General features: G+C 39.7%; 1 protein-coding gene across 1 annotated transcript in view; it reads right to left on the bottom strand.

The window, feature by feature from the left end:
• The window catches only part of PDE4D (phosphodiesterase 4D), a 1287753-nt gene extending 1266533 nt beyond the window's left edge, over positions 1-21220 (bottom strand). The window contains exon 1 of the mRNA XM_010974890.3: positions 21177-21220. The gene's annotated coding sequence lies outside the window, so the exon portion shown is untranslated. The remainder of the gene's footprint in view (positions 1-21176) is intronic.
• Between the last annotated feature and the right edge of the window lie 275 nt (positions 21221-21495).

Genomic DNA, 21495 nt, shown 5'->3' on the forward strand with positions numbered 1-21495 from the left:
GTTTTCATTTCAAAAGATCCACATGGGGCCTCTGAAAATTTACAAATATCATTCAGATCAGTTTACCATGCATTAAAATCATATCATATACTTTAGAAGAGCATCTCAACCAACCTACATTTCATTTTGAGATATGTTAGCATGGAAGTTACAACCAGTAATATTTAAGTATAATTTGCAATGGCAAAAAAGATGTTTCTATTTAGTTCACATTTGCAAATCTATCTTTGTGACTGTTAATCCCTTTGCTTCTGACTCCCTCTTTTCAAAACTATATACAAGACGTTCATTAGAAGAACTTACTCTGTGCTGAATGAAGCTGAATGGGAGGCAGGAAAAAAAGGAGTACCTTTTGAAATGAAGGGAAACAGGAAAGAAAGAAAGAAAACTAATACCCACATAAATGAGTAGATGTTTAACAAAGGAAGTTATCTCAAAGGTCACAGGTTGGGAAAGGAAATACTCTATTTACCAATGGCAGGGAATGAAAAATCCCAAAGACACATAAAACTCACTCTAAATAGTTGTCATTCTGTTTTATTTAAGACCAGGGGACATTAGCAGGGGAGAGCTGAGTATACAGTGAGGACACCAAGCTACAGGGTCCAGTTCCTTTAACCATCAGCAAGAAGTTGCTCCCACCAGTTGTAACTGGTTTAAGCAGAACTACTGTTACTACCTTGGAACAGTTACCTCAGAGAATATCTGTTTTATCATCAATAGTTCTTTAGTTCTTTATAATTTTTAAAATGTACTTTATTTTATTTATTTGTAGTATATTCGAGCTCAATTACTTTGGTTGATTTAGCTTATGATTTTGCTTATTATCATTTGTTTGGAATCTCACTCATAAAACTTGCTTGAATCTATTTTGCTGACATTTATAGCCATTCCAAATAGTTGAAAATAATGAATTACATTTTGTTAAAAGAAAAATGCAATGATTAGTGAATTCTGACAGTTTGCATTGATGAAAAAGGCATCCTTCCCATAAATGAAATTTTATGTGAGTTTCCTTTAAATCTGGGCATTCCAGGAATGATTATTTAAGAGCAAAATCATCCATTTACCAGAATAAGTCAGAACAAAACCGTGGTGTTACAAGACCTGACAGTATTTCTTGGAACAGAATGTTATTAGCTCATAAATTTAAGACAGGCATACAAACCTCCGGTCATATTTTGACCATAAACACTATGCACTTGATAATCACACCAGTGGGAGGTTGAGACTGTGGAAAGGGTTTTCCATTTCTCACACATTCAGGCAAAAAGATGTACGCTTTCATTCGGAAAAATCCTCATCTGGTGTCCTCTACACTTCAGCATCAAACCCATGCTTCACTCCTGAAATTCCTTCTCTGACTTACCTTTGGCATAAAAAATCTGGAACGGGAGAGATGCTGCGGTACAGCCAGCATCAGAATGTGGCCAAGGAAAATGAAATCTCAGTTCCCACCAACAGTACAAATCTCTGACATTTGATAGCAGGGAGGGAAAAGAAAAAAGAAAAAAAGGAGCTAACATCCCATCTAATCTCAGCTCTTTTGTAGCAGATATTTTAATGAAAACAATTCAAGCTCCTGATGCAACAGAGGGTAGACTTTGCATAATGTTTAGTGTCTAACGCCTCCAAAAGGTATCTGATATTTATTTATGAGCCAAATATATTAAGCCTGAAATGAAAAAGCTTCTAGAATTTCCAAAAGCCTACATAAAATTGCCTGAATGACTAGCAAGTAAGTTGGAAGACAACATTTTAAAACTGTTTACGATTTTCTGGTTATTATTTATTTGTTCTCCCCACCCCACCCCACACACTGGATCATGAGGACATGATTTTAAAGATTTTAACACAAACATCATTCATTTCATTGTTAAAATCTCTCTGAAGCCCATTTTTAAAGATCACCTGGAAAAATCTTAGGAGACTTTGTAAAATATCCCAAATCAAAAAAGCAGAGAGGTACGTGCAAAGGCCCAAGGGGATGGAGGAGGAGAAGGCTTCAGGAGGTGTTCTGAAAGAAGCAAGACCCTCACAAATGGAACCGAAAAGCAAGAAGTCATTATTCTTCCTAATCATAACAGAAAAAACTAAATTCCTGTTTAACTGGAATTAAACAGTCAGAAGTTCACATAACCATTATTGTCTTAAGTCACCTTTCATGAGAAAGAGACAAATGAAATATAAACAAGCTGGTTCAGAGACTTATTTTTTAAAGTAGCTATCAGAATATGATCAGTGGAGATTTAACCTAATATCCAGCCTCATATATATGAAAAGGATTCTAAAGTTGTCATCCATGCTCATATGAGTATATTGAGCATATTTTATCATTTTCTAATCATTTGAAAAGTGTTTTTGTCCCAGTTTGATATAAATTCTAACCCCAAGTTAGTTATAGTATATAGCTATTTAATTAACCTACCCCCAGACTATTTTGGACAAACTGAAACCACAACAAAAGGAAGAACAAGGGCCATTATTTCATTTGGAGAGAGAGGGACAGGGAGACCAAGTGAGTTATTTTAAAAGGTAACTTGAATATGCATCATCTCACTGCAGATGAGAACACAATGTTAGGGAGTGAAGGCTCTCTATCCATAATTTACTTTGTGACAGAATAAATTAGGGAAAATCACAAACTCAGTTTTACCAAATGTAAGATAAGGGCATTACAATGCTTTCTGTATCTCCCACAGTACAAAATTATGATATAAATACAAGGTTCGTTGACCTGGTCAAGTTGAGTGGGATAGAGGTAATTGGCGATATTAAGGATGTTAAGGATGTCAGAAGCATCATATTCCTCCCAAGGGGGAAAACTTCCAGGAGTTTAAATCATGTTAAGAGATTTGGAAAAGCCAAAGGAAGAGTTTCCTTTTATCCCTTACTCCACAGGACCTACTGTTGGACTGTCTACAAAGCCAAGAGAGGGACGCTGGACTGACTCACTATCAGCCTAGTAACGTTCAGTAGGGTGACGGATAACAGCATCTTTACTGACCAGGATGTGTGGATGATGTCCTGCTAGGCTTATTGCAAAATTAACGCTACATAAAAGTGAAATGAGATTGGAATTAGCATTATTAAATATGTAATGACAATAATAAAGAACTCTACTCACCACTCTTAAAGGCCCATAAAAAAATGTCCACATAGTTTTTCTCATTAGCACAAAAAGTGTAACAGTTTCATGAAAAGATTTAAATAACAGCAAAAACACAATCACATTTCCTATTTCTTCTCTTGGAAAAGGCTAATAAACAGTTAAATGAGAAAGAGTAAGAAGAAATCCTCAGGATTTGGATGTTCTACACTGGAGAATACTCAGCCCTTGGAACTCAAGTATCTGAGAAAACATTAAAAGGTCACTTGTCCAAAGAACTAAGGGCAAAATCTGGAATTTTCTTCAACTGACCTAAGAGTCATCATATTTCCCACTCATTTTCAGCAAGATCAATCGCCTTGAATTATATTTTCAATCATGCTGGAAGAGTCCAGACCACAGATGCACATTTTCGCTTCATTCTCATTCAGAGAAACAACATAATCAATATACACAGGACATTATGAGCATGCTGACGCTGAGGGCTCATTCTCACCTGGGGATAAGCTGGCCAGCCAGTTATCCAGCCAGCAGCCAGCCACACACCTGCACACTCCCAGAGAGCAACGTACGTCATTTCTTCCCTCACTGAATCCACAAACATTTCACCTTCCAAATGAAGGGCCCTGCATAAAGTAGAAGAAAATACAGACCCAGCCCTCAAAGAGCTTAAAATTTAGTATGGAGAACGTTTTTGCACACCAAATTACTAGAACATGAAATAAAATGTAAAAACTGCTGTAAACAAAGTTTATAAAAAAAAATCCTACATCTACACAACATCATAAATCATCTACACTTCAATTTAAAAAATTCAACATCTATGACATTTAGGAGGCAACAGTTACATTGAGAAAGGGAGAATTTTCCTAGCAATTTAAAAATCATTCCAGAGAATATTCCAGATTATTAAACAGATCTGAAGAAACAAAGCATCACTGCTGGTGGGGGAAAAATCAAAATTAAAAACTGTTTCAAAGTAGCATCTTCATTCTTTCATTCAACTGCACACAAGCCAGAAAAAGATAAAATGAGATAAATTTCTCCAATCCAACTTTGTCTGTTCTCTGTGAGAAAGCTAGTTTCAAATGCACCAGCAACTTTGCAATTAAAATGGGAAGCAAGCAAACTTCACATCATTATATGTGTGTGTTGGTCAAATTACCCCTAGAATTAAAACATTACATTTTATTTTTTCAATTAACACTGTAAACATGCACAGTCAGAGGCCTCTTACCTTTGTCATTTAATTATCCATCTGATTGCAGCTCAGATCAGCTCTTTATAATCCAATTTTTAGAAAATTATGCACCTATGTAAAAGCACAGTTTGTTCAGGAAGAAAGTTGACCAAATTCTCCTAGACTAGAAAGAGATTGGCATGTTTGCTTGTGCATATCAAATTATTAAATGGCAAAACTGGGAATTATTCCACAGATGTGAATGGATATCTAATTTCTGTCACAAAGGAGAGATTATACTCTTAGGAGATGTTATTTACTTACTCATTTTCCTAACTAGATTTCCATGCACATGAGAATTTCAAGTCAGGAAACCATTGCCAACAATGTTCCACTAGAGACACCCAAAAAAAGATCATAAATGTCTTGTTAGCTGTAAATAATGATAAAATGGAGATCTTTGGGAACATGATTACAGCTGGTCTAGCCTGAAGAGTTTTATTTTTATATTAGCCCGAGTAAATTATATTATATTTAAATGTATGCATTAAAACAGGTTTGTTGTACATTTTGTCACAAAAAAAAAATCAAGGAAGAGGATCAACTCCTTTCTTCTTTCCAAAATATTTTTCCAACTGTAAGTACCCCTAACTTAAGTACATTCCTCCCTCCAGTAATTTGTCTGAGCCTCTTTGTCTGTAGTTCTTACTAGCAATTTCTAAGTTATCTTTTCGTGATCTTTTGAAGAAATGACTTATCAGGGCATCTCATGTATTCTTTGAGGTTCATACCTCCCCTTTATTTTCCTTCCTTGGCACCATAGAAGTACACACACAGAAATCTATAACTTATGGTCACCTATTTGTTTTCACTTGAACACATTCAAGGACTGAACTGGGAAATAGGAGATTTGGAGCCTAGTCATCGTGGAGCCTTGGGCCAGTTATATATTGTATAATTCAATGAACCTGTCTTCTCTGGCACAAAATGAGGAGGACCGTCTTAGACGATCAATCTCAAAGGGTCTGACAACCCTGAAACCGGATGACTTTCTAGCTCTTTGACTTGGGGCCTCACCCTCGGATGCCATTTGTTACATTCAAAATATGTTTGGCCCTTCTCCCGGTGGAGATAAACCCAAAGACAAAGAGCACACACCTGAGGAGAGAGTGTAAACAAGAGAGAAGCAGGCAGAGAAGGATTTGTGGGAAGAGCAGGAAGAGGAAAGGAGGCAAGGAGAGGAAGAGAAAGAGGAGAAGGAGAAAGAGAGAGAATAATGAGGGGAGAAAAGCAAAAATCCAGAGATTCGGGGGTGAGGGGAAATGTGGAGCAAAGTATTCAGAGAAAGACAGGAGACACTACAAAGCTATGTACAGGGAACTGTCCGCCATTCTAATTACCACGTATGAAGTCTGAAATTGTCACATGTATTTTTTGCACAGTAACAAATACCTACATTTATTTGTTTCTATCCAGGAATAGAAAAAGCACAATATTTGGATATTGAAATGGGTAACATTTTGTTTCACTTCCTGTAAGTATTTGTGAAGCAACAAAGTTATTTTCTATCATAGGTTTACTAAACACTAGATAATGATATTTTAAACAATCAGACATTATTGTTAAAAAAAAATTAGCACAAGAGAAATTCTAGCACAGGCTCTGGGAGGTGGTAGGCATAAATGTACCCCAGAGGGAAAGGAAGGGGAAGGAAAGAGATGGAGGGATAAAGGTGATATTTTTAAGTAACATATAAATCACCTTCCTGAGCTTGAAGACCACACATTATAATGGAGAGACAACAAAAGGATAAAATATGTCCATGTCAAATTGCTTAAGATTCTGAGCAAGCCGTAAGTACAAAGTACAGTAATAAAAAGTTAAGTAAAAAAGGACACAACAACCAGAATCCTGAATTTACTGGAACACATACACTCACATTTACAGTCCAGTATTCAAGGAAAAACAAATTTACAAGAAAGTAAAAGACTTGAGTGTTCATGAAATAATAGTGATCATCACCACCACCAGTAACAACCCCCTAGGAACATTCTTAGAGAACAGTCATCCTTGGTTCCTACAGATCCATAGAACAATAACCACTGTTGCTCTACGCACAGAACAGAAAGCCACCCAAGGACCTCAGCAGCCAATTAAAGCCTAGTTCCTCAAAGTAGCGGACTTCCCAGTCCAGATGAGCCGACTGTTTCAAGTCATTAAATCTGACATACAGCCAAATGGCTTTGGTTTTAATACCATGGAGTCCACAGCTAACACAAGAAGATGCATTTCTTCAGCAAGAACACCCTAGACACAACTTAAGAATAAGCTAGCACAAAGAGAAGCTTTGTGAGCCATTAGGTGGTGACCAAGCAGAGAGCAAAGCCTTTGTCTCAAATCCTACTCCCTTACTCTCAGTTTACAGAACATCACAGGCCAAGGCTGTGAGTCAAATGTAATGACGAGACTTCCCTTTCATCCTCTCTTAACACCTCACCCTGACATACCTGAGTTGTCCTCCATGGGAACACAAGAAGATCACTTTCCCAAGAGGGTGTTCTATACATTCTGTTTCCCCCTTTCTACCACCAAGAAATTGTTTCTTCATCTTTTCTGGGCTTTATCTGGTGGTGGCCAATCAACTGATAGAATTAACTAACTTCCATGAACTAATGGGCTAGTGAGTGCCATCAGTTGACTAGGTCATCTGGCCAAGTTAATTACCACTGTCAACAGGGCCTCGAAAACACCTCACTCTTTAATATGTGAAAATGACTCTGATACAAGGTGTGCACTGCAGAAATGGGATTAGGCCAGTGGGGCCACACAAGCTTCTTGGAGCACCTTGAATATATTATACAGGTGACTGCCTGTCCTGCTGAAAGACCTCTCTGTACACGGACAGAATACAAGGAAGAGAGAAGAGAAAGAAGAAACTTGTCCTAGTAAGTTTTCAGGAAGTTGAACAAAGACAGAATCTATGTAAAACAAAAAAAGTTTTGATAGCATTACAAAGTAACACAAGATGCAAATGGATGAGTTATAAGGCCTTTTCCTTCCTGCCTTCAAATACTCTTCCAAAAGTCTGATCTACTATAAGCTTCCCCCGAAATTTTGATTAAAAGCCAGAATGCTTGGCTTGAGTAGCAAAAGAAATAACCTGGAGAATTTAGACACATGTTCTCCCTTCTCTGCACTCACGTTTTGCCAGTTCCCAGAGTTGGGGCCCTTAGAGGATGTTTAGAGGGGCTCCTATACATCCCCTGCACCGCTATCTTTTAAGTCTTTTAATGCACCAAGGCCCCTGAGGGTTAGCGTGATTCTTCTCTGTATGAGGATGAACAGGGAGTCAGCTGCATGTTTTCCCACTGCTTGGGAAGTGGCGGTTCTGCCGTTGCTCTGGCCCATGACTTCAAAAAGGCAGGTCATCCCTGAAGTCCCAGAACCAGAGCCATAGAGTCAGAAGACTCGCATTCCAATTCCAGTTCTAACAACTGGTTGCCATGAGGAAGTGGTTGAAATCTTCTCTGAGCCTCAGCAGTCATCTACAAAATAGGAATTTGTTTCAGCAAAGACCAAATCAGACAGCCTGTGTGGCAGGGCACACCACACAGCGGGGCTCAGTATGTGTGGGTGATGTGGACATTCATGCTAGGTGTTCTCTGCTCGGGAATTTGATCCATTCATTTATTCTGTTAACAAACATTTTGTTGAACAGCTGATATGCTCTCCACTGAGCACTTGTGAGAGCCATTAGACCTATGAGCCATCCCGTTGCTACTGGACAGTTTCTATTTTTAAACTCTCTCTCTTCTAGTATTTTCCCTTTTGGAAAATAGTTAAGAATGTATGTCACGTTTACTTTCTTAAAGTATATCTATTGGCAACATTTTGGAAAGGAACCCATCCCTCCCTGGGCTTCATTATACCTCAAAATTCCCACTGTTAGTGGGTTGGGTTTTTTTTTCTAAGACATAAAAATCAGCCTGGTCTCTAAGAAGTCCTCCCCTGGGTTTTATAAAAAAGAATTAAAATACACCTGGACTTCATCAAGCCTGGTTTTCAGGCTGTCATGGGACCCTGGCATTGGTAGGGATAAATTAAATTACTAAGAATGGAAGTTTCCAATAATCAAAGAAGAGAAGTGGTAATGAGCAGCACACAAAGGTAACAAGTAAGCAGACACACTGCACACCAGGACTCATCTGGGAATCACTCTGCAGTTCAGATGCACCCCTCCTCATTCCACCACCATTGAAAACCCAAAAAAGCCAAAGCAAGCAAATATCTGAATAGCAATTTCTGCTCAACTGAGTCTCTGGTTATAACCAAATAAAGACAGACTAGTTTCTTTAAAGCTTGGATACAAAGAGCATCTTTCTGTTGGACAACTGATTACCCAAAGCAGTGTGACTTAGTATAAGTTTTGTTGGTTACAAATGGGCAATAAGGCGTAGATATTTGACACATCACTTTATTCTATTAATTCCAGGAAAATCACATACTGAAGCATCTATTAAAATGGAAAAGTCATAGCTGTTCAGACACCAGGGAAGCTAATTTGACAGGATAGAATAGTTTAAAAGCATATTTTTGTTACTACTGTTGGCCAAAAGCATTGATTATATAAAAATTAGTTCTGTATATCCATAGTGGCCTCTGATTTCCCTCATCTATATTAATATTAAAAGGAGAATGAGTACCTTTAGAAAATGAGAGAAAAGTGTAGAAAGTAACATGATTTTCAAGGACTCTCTTCAAATACGCATCTTCTCTGTATGCTTGTGAGTGAGAAAGAGGAGAAAAACCAGGCCTGTTGGGAGGACATGGTTGGGAGGAGTTCCTGACCCAAACCTGCATGGGCAAGGCTGCCACTGTACACAGTCCCACTCAGACTCTTTGTGCAGTTTACCTCCAGGGCGATGCAGGGCACAATCTCTGTGCTGTACACAAAGACCGTATCTACAGGGCATCCAGTGATCCATAAAAAAAGAAAGTGCTCCTAGCCCAGGAAAATACCGTATTGCCCTGTGAGCTAGTTCAATCCTAATGAGATAAGGCGAAAAAAGAGAAAGTGTTTATTGACTTTAAAATTACTCCAGTAGTTCCACAAATAGCAGCAAAAGAAGTATCTGAGAATTGTAAGAGATTTGATTCTCTAATCACAAGAGAGGAAAGTCTTCCCATTTAACTGATCCTCAGATAAACAAAACCACAGTGGGAACAGCCAGGCAAACGGTTTTCCTATCCTCACATCCACACACCTGGTGGAACATATCAGCAAGCCAAGAAAACATTCCCTAGATTTCCATTGATGAAATATGCCTTACCTTCCCTTTGGTTGACTTTGAAAACATTAAGCCATATGGTTGAAGTTTTTGTTTCAACCTGAAAAATGGAGTTGGTACCAAAACACGAGGCATTTGAGAACAAGCCAGCCTGAAGGTAGGACAAGGGATTTCTATCTGGCCAGATAAATGATACCCCCGGACCTCAATCAGAAGACCAAGCAATATTCATGTCTGAAGCATTCTTATCCCAAACGGCATAGGGAGCCTGTTTCCCTGGGACGCTCAGGATGTGCTAGAAACAGGATCTCGGAAAAGGAGGCGTGAAAAGGACGGGACAACCTTAGGGCCAGGTAACTCTAATCTGGGGCTCTTCTCCTGCCCTCCTCTGGCCATGCCTCCCCATAGGGCTAGGAGTCTGCAGGGTTGGGGGCTATACCCAGCAATCTCCCTTCTAGACCATTCCCCAGGTTCCCACCACCCTGGACTCCCCTGTCTCAAATGGTCCAAAGCCAGCCTCCAGGGCCATGTGGGTCTTTACCAACCCCCAAGGGCAGACCACTTTCCAGCCAGCACGTATACCCCTGGGCCTGAGGGGTGACCATGGGCAGTTGTTGGGCCATGGGTGTGGATAAAGCTTGAATGAGCAGATTGGTTTGTCCACACATATTCCTACAGTTGCACAGTGGATTCAGGGAAGGAAGAGAAAGGATAAGGCTGCAGGACAGGAGGGTCTCTTGTCCTGAGCCTGCAAATGTTAGGGGTGGGCCTGGAATGGGATAAATCACAGACTGAAATGTGTGCTACTTAGTAACCCTAGGAAATGTCTTTCTCTCTCCTATCCTCACAGTGATCACATAACTTATTACCTAAACCAGAGCACTGAGTATAAAAGGGACCCTAACCAAATCAGATACCATCTCAATAGGTAAAGCCAAGATTGTCCTGTAAATTGGGATGTAAAGTCACCCCGGCCACACCACCCTACAGGTAGTTGCTTCCCTTAGAATGTTCTCTCACTCAAGCTCAGAGTTCCATAAACAACTGCCGTCTACTGGCATCCAGGAGTTTCCTTCCCATAAGGTTCTTTTTTCCCCTCATTAGGGAATGTTTATGCTTCGTGCATCCAAGACGTAAATAAACTCCATACTTGCCATGGACAACAGACTCTGGGTGTATAATACAAAGCATCATATGTAGTTTTAGCTTCTGTTGTTTATCTGCAAAGGTTGTTCAATCTGTCAAATGTGTAGATTGGCATTCTAATAAATGGCATAGAAAATAAAAGGGAAACCAAAGAAACCAGAGAACTGTCAGAAATCTGCAAACTCACTGAAGAAATTTGGATGCTAGGAATCCTGCCTGAGGTAGAAAATCAAAGATAAAGAGTAAACCGAACCTTAAGGAAAACACTGTGATGGCCTTTTCTGGAGCCAACCCTATGCTAGGCCTGGAAATGTGGGATTTCATCAGGACCAGTCAGTGCTTTCCAGAAGCTCACACCCTAGAGGAGAGTGTTTCTGGGAAGGCCTAACGTCACATTTTTGGAACCTGGTTAATGTGTCTCCCTTGTTGCTTCTTGGCAAATTCCAGTAGCCTGATTTTAACTCATAGCTGTTGCACAACACACACACACACACACACACACACACACACACACACACACACACACTTTGTTCCTCCCATCAGTGCTTCCCATCAGTCTGTCCTACTCTCTGCCATTATTTACACTAGTGTTTCTGAAACATAACCACTCATCACAATTACCCTGGGAGCCTCCCTAACATACAGATTCCCAAGCAGCAACCCCCAGAGACTGAATCAGCAGGTCTGGGGTGAGGCTGGGACATTCCTACCCTTCATAAACAATCCAGATGACTATGAAAGCAAAACATTCTAGCCCCTGGAGAAGCTCAGCCAGAGCAACCCACGCCGGGATGCTGTCCGACCAGGATGCAGCTGCGCCCTCGTGGTCTATTCTTCCCAGCCCACTCTAACATTGGGGTCTTCCCAGAGATAACTGAAGATGTTCTGTCCAAGACCTGGCACGAGGCACCAAGGGGAAAGCTGTCTTTCTTGCCACGGCCAAGCTCTAACCAACTGCCAATTTCAACACGTCCTGGGAGATTTCTGCTTTCGTTCCCTTTCACGAGAAACGATTTGAGCTTTATTCAGAAATAAAAGTATACATAGGCAACAGGATTATGAAAACTTTAGACTAGTCCATTTTTTTATTGACAGCCTTTATTTCCTAATCCAATGTTAAAACTGTTCCTTTGAATGAAATTTTAACCCATTTCTTCCCCTTCTTTCCCTCCTGCTCCCCATCCTCCACACACCCACACTGTAATCTGTGAGTTTTTAGTGAAATTAATAAATCTCCAAGAATAGAGGGCTAACCTTTCTAAGAGAACACATCAGCATCTCCAGGAAACCATGTAATTTTCCTAATTGTGAAAATTAGCCAAGTGTTTTTAAAGGATAAGAAACACTGCTGGCTTCATTTTTAGTTCAGGCAGAATGTGGACAGGAAGAAACTAATCAATCAGCCTGAACTTTGTATTTTGCAAATAGCCTAGCATAATCAGAAAGAAGCCTAGGCTTATATATAAAATTAGAGAAGTGCTATCAGGTAGAAATCCCTCCTGGTCAATGGAAAGGCTGACCACAGGAATGCAGGCATCAGCCTGGATCCTATCACAGGCAAACCCACAGATGAGTCAGCTGTTGCCGGAGCAGGGGAGGCAAAAAGACCCTTACTCCCCTAGCCCAGTTCCTAGGTTCAGCATTACCCAGCTCAGGTTCAGCTTGACCCAGTAAAGCCAACGGGGCTCTGATTGCCACTTCCCCTGGGAGCAGCCTGTCTCCAGGTATGTTCTCAAAGATCTCAGGGATTGAGCCTTACAAGAGAGCCCACCGATCTTGACAGAGGAAAATCTCAACATGACACAAGGGAGTAAGTTAATGCTAAGCATGATATCCCAGTTCCATCACGTTGATATAGTTTTAAAGGGTATGGAGCTTGGAGAGTGGTAGAGCACATGCTTATCATCCATGAGGTCCTGAGTTCAATCCCCAGTACCTCCATCAAAACAAATAAATAAGTAGAAAACCTAGTTACCTCCCCTACCAAAATAATTTTTTTAATTAAAAACAAACAAAATACAAAAAAAAATAAATTAATAAAGGATATGGAGATGAAAAGGTAAAAAGAGAAAGACCAGAGTCAAATGTGGAAAGTGAACCCACTCACTTCCTGAAAACGTGTCAAACTGGAGACTCCTCAATATACTAGTCCTTAGCGTGCTGATATTTGATTAACTTAAGTCTCATTTCTCGTTTTATCATTCTTTTCACTAAACTTCAGATAATTTCCCTAACGTAGTTTAAAAGTGAGGCAAAATACGTGCCTTCCCTAAATCATGACTCCCATAAATCCTAAGAGAGAAGCTGTCTATCATTTCATTTGTGTAAACATAAATTTGTCATGAAATAGCTTGAAACAAAGTTTGGAAAAACATGCACAGAGACCATCCCATTGGTCAGTTTGGGATGCTATCTGTTCCGGTTATTTAACTCTTTTCTTCTATGAACATTTATTGCTTGTATACTTTTTGAACTTAAAAAAGGAGGTGGAAAATACTGAAGGTATGTACCAATGGAAGTTATCAACATCAGGCATTATAATTACTTGTTTCAAAACTCTAGGAACAAATGGCTAACAGTAGACTTCTGACAGAGGCGATGCCCCTAATTCCAATTGTTCAAGGGTCAACTGTATTTGCCTGCAACATTATTTTGAAACATAGGAACAAGATGGGCACAAATGACTGCTTGCTTACACTCCTGAAACAGCCAGTAATTCCACAAAATATCTGCTTGTTGTTCAAGCAGAGACCCTCAAATATAAAGTAAATAAGGATGTCTTCTGTCAATGAGTGGGAAAATACATTCATTTAAAAAGTAGTCAGTGTCACAACTGACACTTCGATTGTATACTTCTTGCTTCCATTTTTAATGGAGGCTATCAGGCAAGAGGCAGAAACCAAACGTTCCCTAAGGGGATTTAAACTGGCTCTATTAATCTCACTCTGACTTCAAGATAATGTTTAAAAATAAATGTCTGGCTTAACGTTTCACAAAAGCTTCTCTTTAAACATTAATTTTTCTTCTTTGCACCACAAGAGGGAATTTTGTATTTGAGGTCTAAGCCAAGAGCAACTCAACAAGATTGAAATCACCCAAGGCAGCTTCTACCTCTTCATCTCAATCAGCCAGTGGTTTGCTTGATCGCACTAGAGACCCAGTATCACTTACAACTGTCTTATCTTCAAGATCTGACATTTTGACAAACCTCCCTCTAGCTGCCACCTCAAATTTTGTCCACCTTTCCTACTCCCTGCCCCCCGTGGAATTTATCTTACCCCTTCATTGTTCTCTCCAGTTGATCCGGCTTTTTTTAATCCCAGGCTTCTTAAACTAGGAGATGTATTTCCCCACCTTCATCCCAGTATACAGCTAGCCATGGAAAAACGTGACATATATTTTTTTAGCTGTTTATTTCACTCAATAATAAGTAGCTTAATACTTACAACAAATACATAACCATAATGGAATTTTAAACATTTTTAAAAATAGAACTCAAGACTCCAGAATTTTCAAAGATTGGGATAGGCTACTTTGAGCTAAGCCCCCAAATCTTGGAGATGAGCTTCGTTTCTTCTCTGTCATCACATTCTTGTGACTATTTCACAGAAAAGTTTGAGAGACATTAACCTAGCCTACTCAGCCTCCTCTTGACTTCACAGCCTCCTCTTAACCATTTCCAAGCAAATTCTTTCTGACCTCTGAGGGCCTCTAGTGCTCTTGACTTTTCGTTAAAACCCTGACTTGGACTGACCCAATCCATTTCTTCTTAGTCAATTCCAGTGTGTCACTAGAGAAAGTCCCATAGCAATACCTTATAGAACGGTGCCACTCAGTCAGTCCCAGGCAGTGGCCATCACTAGACGATCCCCTTTTAATCTCTAATACACATCCAAACTTTCTCCAATTCTTTCATTTTCTCTAGTATACTTCCGACTTCCCCAAGGAGCAGCTTCACTGCCCACTCTGCAAAGATGGAAGTGGTTGTAAGTGAGCTGCCTCAACTTTCTCTCCCTGCACATTAAACGTCATAGGACATTGCATAGTCTTTTTCTTCCCTCCAATCTTAAAGCACTGTCCCTATTCTGTTCAAAAAACCAATGCCTGCCACCATGCTCCTGACCCTACTTCTGCCAGCCTGCTCCTTCCCCCTTCCTCACTATTTCTTGCATCTATGTCAAGTAGGTTTGCAATACAGCACTTTACAAATAATACCTCATTTAATCCTCACAAGGAGCCTGTGAGGCAAGTAGTATGATCATCCCCATTTTGCAGATGAGAAAACTGAAGCACAGCCAACTCAGGTAACCTCCCTACGTCATACATCTAATAAGTGGCAAAGCCTGATTCCAACCCAGGCAGTCTGGCACCGAAAGTTCAAACTCTTAATTACTACGTTAGGCTGTCTCTCTTTACACGGCCTAGTTACTTTTTCATGCACTGCGTAAATCTAATTACTGTTATTAAATCAAAATTCCAGAACATCAGAACACCCTTACAATTTGATTTTTTTTCACAAGTTCTTTGTTGGTTAACAACACCAATTCCTATAAACTACAACCTTCTCATCAGCTTTACTTCCTCTCTCATCCTCAGAACCTATTGCTGCCAAATCCTATTTGGTCCCCCTCTGAAATGGCTTATTCCCACCATCAGGGCATCATCTCCAGCCTGTTTTACTGGTTCACATACACAAAAAAGAGAAAAGTCCAGCTACACATTAGGACTATTAGTAAAATTTGGATAATGGTTGTTTATCAGTATTAAATTTCCTGATTTCAATAATTTTACTGAAGTTATGTGAAGGAAAGCCCTTGTTTTTAAGGAACAACACACACACTGATATATTTTGGGGTAAAAGAGGCATGATGTCTGCAACTTACTCTCAAATGGTTTAGAAACATCTCTTAGTAATATGTATGTGTTGGAGAATGATACGGAAGGGGGAGGTGTATCTCAGTGGTACAGAATGTGCTTAGCATGCACAAGGTTCTGGGTTCCATCCCCAGTACCTTCACTAAATAAATAAATAAACCTAATTACCTCCCCCCACCAAAAAAGTTTTTTTAATTAAAAGAAAGATAAAGCAAATGTGGCAAAAATGTTAGCCAACTGGTAAACCCAGCTTAAGGCTATCTCAAAGTTCTTTGACTATTCTTGTAACTTTTTTCCAAGTTTAAGATTATTTCAAAATAAAAAGTTTTAAAAAAGGAAAAAGAAAACACAACATTGTAAACTGACTATACTTCAAGAAAAATATATAAACAAAATAAAAAGAAAGAAAGAAAAAAGAATCCCAGTCTCTTTGGCATCTCTGATCATGGCCCTCTCCTGCCTTCCCACTTCCTGATTCCCCTTACCAGAGTGTGAAAGGCTCACTGTGCAGACCCACTAAAGTTCAAAGAACCCAGCTGGCATGCAAAGCAATCCAGAACCTCTCCCCACGTCTAGGCCAACCTCCTGGCCCCTTCCCAACAATGTGCACAAACTCCCTCCCCACTGCTCGGTTCTCCCTGCCCCCTGACCCCAGCCCATCCACCCCAGCCTCAGCATTTTCCTATATCCAGGCCTTTGAAGAGGCTATTCCACTTGCCCAGACTAGAACCCTCTTTCCTCCTAAACATCAAAGTCGTATCCTCCCCTCAAAGCCTAATTTGAATCCTATTTCTTTCAAAATGGCTGCCCAGATCCACACACTTGGAATTTGTTCACTTCACCCCGCCCTCCCAAAGCAGGTGTTTACCTCTGTATAGAGCTTATCTCCATTCAGCCTGTGCTGGAAATTTCATTTATGTGTCTTTGATCCAGGAGATTAAAGGTATGCAGAGTTTGGGAGTTTGAGATTTGCAAATGTTAACCACTATGTAAAGGCACCTACACCCCAATGTTCATAGCAGCACTATTTACAATAGCCAAGACATGGAAACAGCCTAAATGTCCATCAACAGGTGACTGGATAAAGAAGATGTGGTGCATTTATACAATGGAATACTATTCAACCATAGAAAATGACAACATAACGCCATTTGCAGCAACATGGATGCTCCTAGAGAATGTCATTCTAAGTGAAGCAAGCCAGAAAGAGAAAGAAAAATACCATATGAGATTGCTTATACGTGGAATCTGAAAAAAAAAAAAAAAGAACATAAATACAAAACAGAAACAGACTCATAGACATAGAATACAAACTTGTGGTTGCCAACGGGGCAGGGGTTGGGAAGGGACAGATTGGGGTTTCAAAATTTGTAGATACTGACAGGCTTATGTAGAATAGATAAACAAGATTATACTGTATAGCACAGGGAAATATATGCAAGATCTTGTGGTAGCTCACAGCAAAAAAAAATGTGACAATGAATACATGTATGTTCATGTATAACTGAAAAATTGTGCTCTACACTGGAATTTGACACAACATTGTAAAATGACTATAACTCAACAAAAAAATGTAAAAAAAAATAGATTAAAAAAACAAATTTCTTCTGTATAGCACAGAAATAACTTTTAATGAAAAAGAATATGAAAACAAATACATGTATGTATATGCATGACTGGGACATTGCGCTGTACACCAGAAACTGACTCATTGTAATTGACTATATTTCAATTAAAAAATAATAATAATAATTTTTTTTAATTTTTAGAAAAGAATTAATAACCAGCATTAACTATTTAAAAGCAAGTACAGACAGAAAACATGTACAAAGTTACTGATATTTCAGTGCATTTTTTTAAACAATATGAATGTTGGTAGTCATGTATGAAGAAATTAAAAAACTTTCGTTTTGCCTCCATTTTTCTTGTACTGTGGCTATTTTATCCATTTGAAAATTGTGATGCAAAAATGTAGGTTCAATAAAATAACTCAGTCAAGATAGAATTATTAATCATTTAAGATGGTATGTTTTTATGTCAATAAAATATACCAACAAAATAATAGATAAAATAAAAGAGTCTGCAGTTGATAATAATATGCTTTTCACCCTTACACCCCCGCTCCCTTTTACGTGATGTGCGGAAATTATATATTTCATCATTCAAAATACGTGTGCAGCCAGGGCTGATCAGGGACACGGAGTGCAGATATGAGGGGACAGGAGAAGGCGACAGCTCTGGCAGTGAGCACTAAGCATGGGACTTGCTTATCTGGGCACACTCCCCGCTCTCCAGAGCTCCCACCTCTGAGAGGAAAGGAAAGGCAAAAAAGAATAGCCCTCCTGCCTCAGTACAACCTCGCCTCTACACAGCTCCTGCCCCTCTCCAGGAGCCCTTTCCTCAGTCAGTTGGATCTGTCTCCCCCACCCCACCACCACCCCTACCCTGCCTCACAGAGACCTTCCAGCTTGCCTGCCCTGCAATGGCCACCCTCCTGGCTGCTGTCAGCAGAGAAAGAATGTGTGTAGAGCTTCCCTGGCTGCGTGTAAGAGCTTTATCTGGGAGTCTAAGTGCTCAAATGACTTTGCTTTCAATACTTTGCCTTTTCACTTTTTTCTAAGCCAAAAAAAAAAAAGAAGTGCTTTGAGAAAACGTACCTGAAAAAGGATTATTCAACTTCTTAGAAAGCTCTAGGTAAAAAGCAAAACAAGGACACTCAAGAAAAATGGAAACTGAATGCCATTTGCCTTTCAAGGCACCCTTCCCCTAATGTCCCTCTCCTGACGCACACAGGTTCTGCTCAGATTTGGGCTCCAGTCCAACATCTGTCTCTTCCTTTTACTGACAGAAACTTAGGCTCAAGGGAGGTTAGGTGAGTTGCCAAAGGTTATGTTGCCCTAAATTGGCTCCACATCTGTTAGCTGGTTTATTTGTCCTATGACTAGAGTTTAGGACCGAAGTCTGAGATTTGAAAGTTGCACATTCATACCTAGAAGAGTAGATGAGATTCTTAAGGGACAGAAGGAGAAAAATAAAGCTACGACTGGGACGTTGGGAAAACCTGCATTTTGGGAGCATAGTAAGTTACACTTTGGTCCCCAAACATGGCCTTTCCATTAAAACTCCAGGTGATTACTTCCTAAATCTCATTCTGTTGTGAGAAACATGAATATTCACCACGCCTGGATTGGACTTAAATAAAAGACCCACTGTTTTTTTTCTTTTGTTCATTCAGCAAGTATTGATTGAATGTCTGGTGTATATCAGAAACTTTCCTAGGTGCTCAGGTTACATTACTATACCAAACAGACCAAGTCCCTGCTTGCAGAGAACTTACCGAAACTGCACATTACTTTTATAATCTTGCAATATCTGGAAACTCAGAGACTTCCTATAACAAATGCCTTAGTCCCCATGAACCTCACTTCTCTCATCTGTTAAATAGGAATATCAAAACTTCACCACCCAAAGGGGAAGGGAAGGGAGGGATAAACTGGGAGTTTGGGATTAGCAAATACAAACTACTGAAAAAAATATGAAAAAGAATATAACATTCTGGAGACATTCAGTAGAGTATTAATTCTTTTGACTTGGTGTTTCTAAGTTGTTGCAGAGACATCATAATAGTTTCTTCATATTAGTAAAAAAAAAAAAAGAATATATATGTGTAAAACTGAATCACTATGCTGTAACCAGAAATTAACACAACATTGTAAATCAACAAAACTTCAATTAAAAGAACACTTTGCCACCTACAGCACATAAGACTGCAGTGAGAATTGGGTGAAACAGCATCTATAAAGTGCCTAGTATAGAAACTCACATTCATAGATAACCAAAAAATGGTAATATGTGATTATGATTATACACCACCCAAAACCAGAGTGATCATTCACTCGTCTCAGAACTAAACCTTAGAACCATCACCATGTCCTAAATCTAGTTATTTAGATACAACCCTCACAATTTTTTCTATTCCTACACTCAACTGAGTAGTATACTCAATACTTTATCCTCACGACAAGCAATAACTGTAGTATTACAAATTTTATATTTTTTCCTAATACACATTAAATTCATAAGCAATTATTAAAATTCAAAAGATCCATTCACATGACAGAGCACCTAAAATTAACTCAGATATCACTGGAAGTGTGCTGGGTCTACTTTGGGAAACACTTCTCCATACGCTCAGCTTCTCAGAGCTGATCTCAATATCTAAATTTGGCTTATTTAAATGAATCACATTTTGGAGAGCTCCAGAGTCTGCCATCCTCTCACAGTTTCCGCTGCTGCTCCCCTAAGGCAGCACCTCTTTAACACAACTGTCATGTTTGACCAGCTTCGCCCACCTCGAAACCAGATCATGTCTTTCCCCAGCCCCGAATCCATCAACGGATTCAGATTTCACTTAGAATAAATGCAAAGACCTTACTGGGCTCTAGATGACATGAGCCCTGCTTGCCTCCTCACCGCATTTCCTACCACTCTTCCCACTGAAAGCATGGTTGCAGCTTTATTGATGATTATTCAGGCAGCCTTTGCATCTTCTTCTCCTCTGCCTGCAGCATCCTTCCCAGATTGTCCCGGCTCTCTCCCTTACTTCAGAGGCCTTTCATGAATACTCACTCACTCTCCCATCACCATCATTCTGCTCACCTGGCTTTATTTCCTCCCTAACACTTATCACAACTAAACATAAAATGAGGTGCTTTCAGGCATGTGTTTACTGTCTGTCAAGCCCCATTAGACTGTAAGCTCCAGGAGGGCCTGCTCTGTGTCTATGTTGTACACTACTATATTACTAATGCCTGAATACTATGGAAGCCACTCGACAGATATTTGTTGACTGAAGGCATGAGTGAATGCAAAAAGGGTGGATAATGAGTATTCTTTGAAACATGTTCAGTTTGAGGTTTCTCCCAGACTTGTAGACTGGGCAGTAAGTAATGATAATGTGGAGTCTAGGAGAAAGGAAGGCAAAAAGCAAGAACATGGGGAAGAAAGACTAAAACTGCAAAGACCCACTCACCAAAGTCCTCCAAACACTACTGGAATATTGGCCCCAAAATACAGAAATTAGTTGGAGACAGGCCAGAGCTCAGGGATAGATACGGAGAGAACTGGAAAAGAACTAACTTCATTATACAGGAATTTGTGGTGCTTAATTTAGTTTTTAAAAGGAGGGGGCAAAGAGGCATATAAGTAAATAAAGCAACATTTTTATTTTAGCCTTTATGACAAGCTATTCCCTCACCAAGCTTTAAAAACAAGCACTAAAAAGTTACAAGGTAGAGCTTGGATTGTTGTTTGAGGGGGCTTTGTTTGTTTGTTTTTCCCCCTGCCCAGTCTGTAGAAGTGCTAATCAACAGCAAAACTGCCAAAATTAAGATAGAGAAAGACTAAAATGAGATTGAGGCCCCAACTCATGGTCTCCCAAGATCTATACCCTTTGACCCACAGCTTTGTATTCCTTCACTCTGACCCTGAGCTCCTCCATGACTTGCTTTGGCCAATGTGATATCAGTAAACATGACAGGAATGGAGCCTTGACAAGCACATGTATGTTGCCACCTACCTTCTTGCACAATTGGGCTTTGGGACCCCAGCCACTGCCATGAGGACATGCCTGGACCAGCGCGCTGGAGGGATGAGAGAAGGGATGAGAGACAGGTGGACGAGGGTTGAGTTTTCCCATTAAGGACATCATAGACTGCCAACTAACCTCTATGCATGACGAAGGCCAGCTAACATAATCAGAATCTGACTTCGATAAACAGAACTCCTCCCCTCATTAACCAATAGATTCATAAAAATTATCAGTGGTTGTCATTTCAAATTGTTATGTTTTGGGGTGGTTTGTTACACAGCAATAGTTAACTGATGTAACTTGAATA

The sequence above is a fragment of the Camelus dromedarius genome, chromosome 3 (assembly GCF_036321535.1).
Source record: "Camelus dromedarius isolate mCamDro1 chromosome 3, mCamDro1.pat, whole genome shotgun sequence".
NCBI classification, from domain to species: domain Eukaryota; kingdom Metazoa; phylum Chordata; class Mammalia; order Artiodactyla; family Camelidae; genus Camelus; species Camelus dromedarius.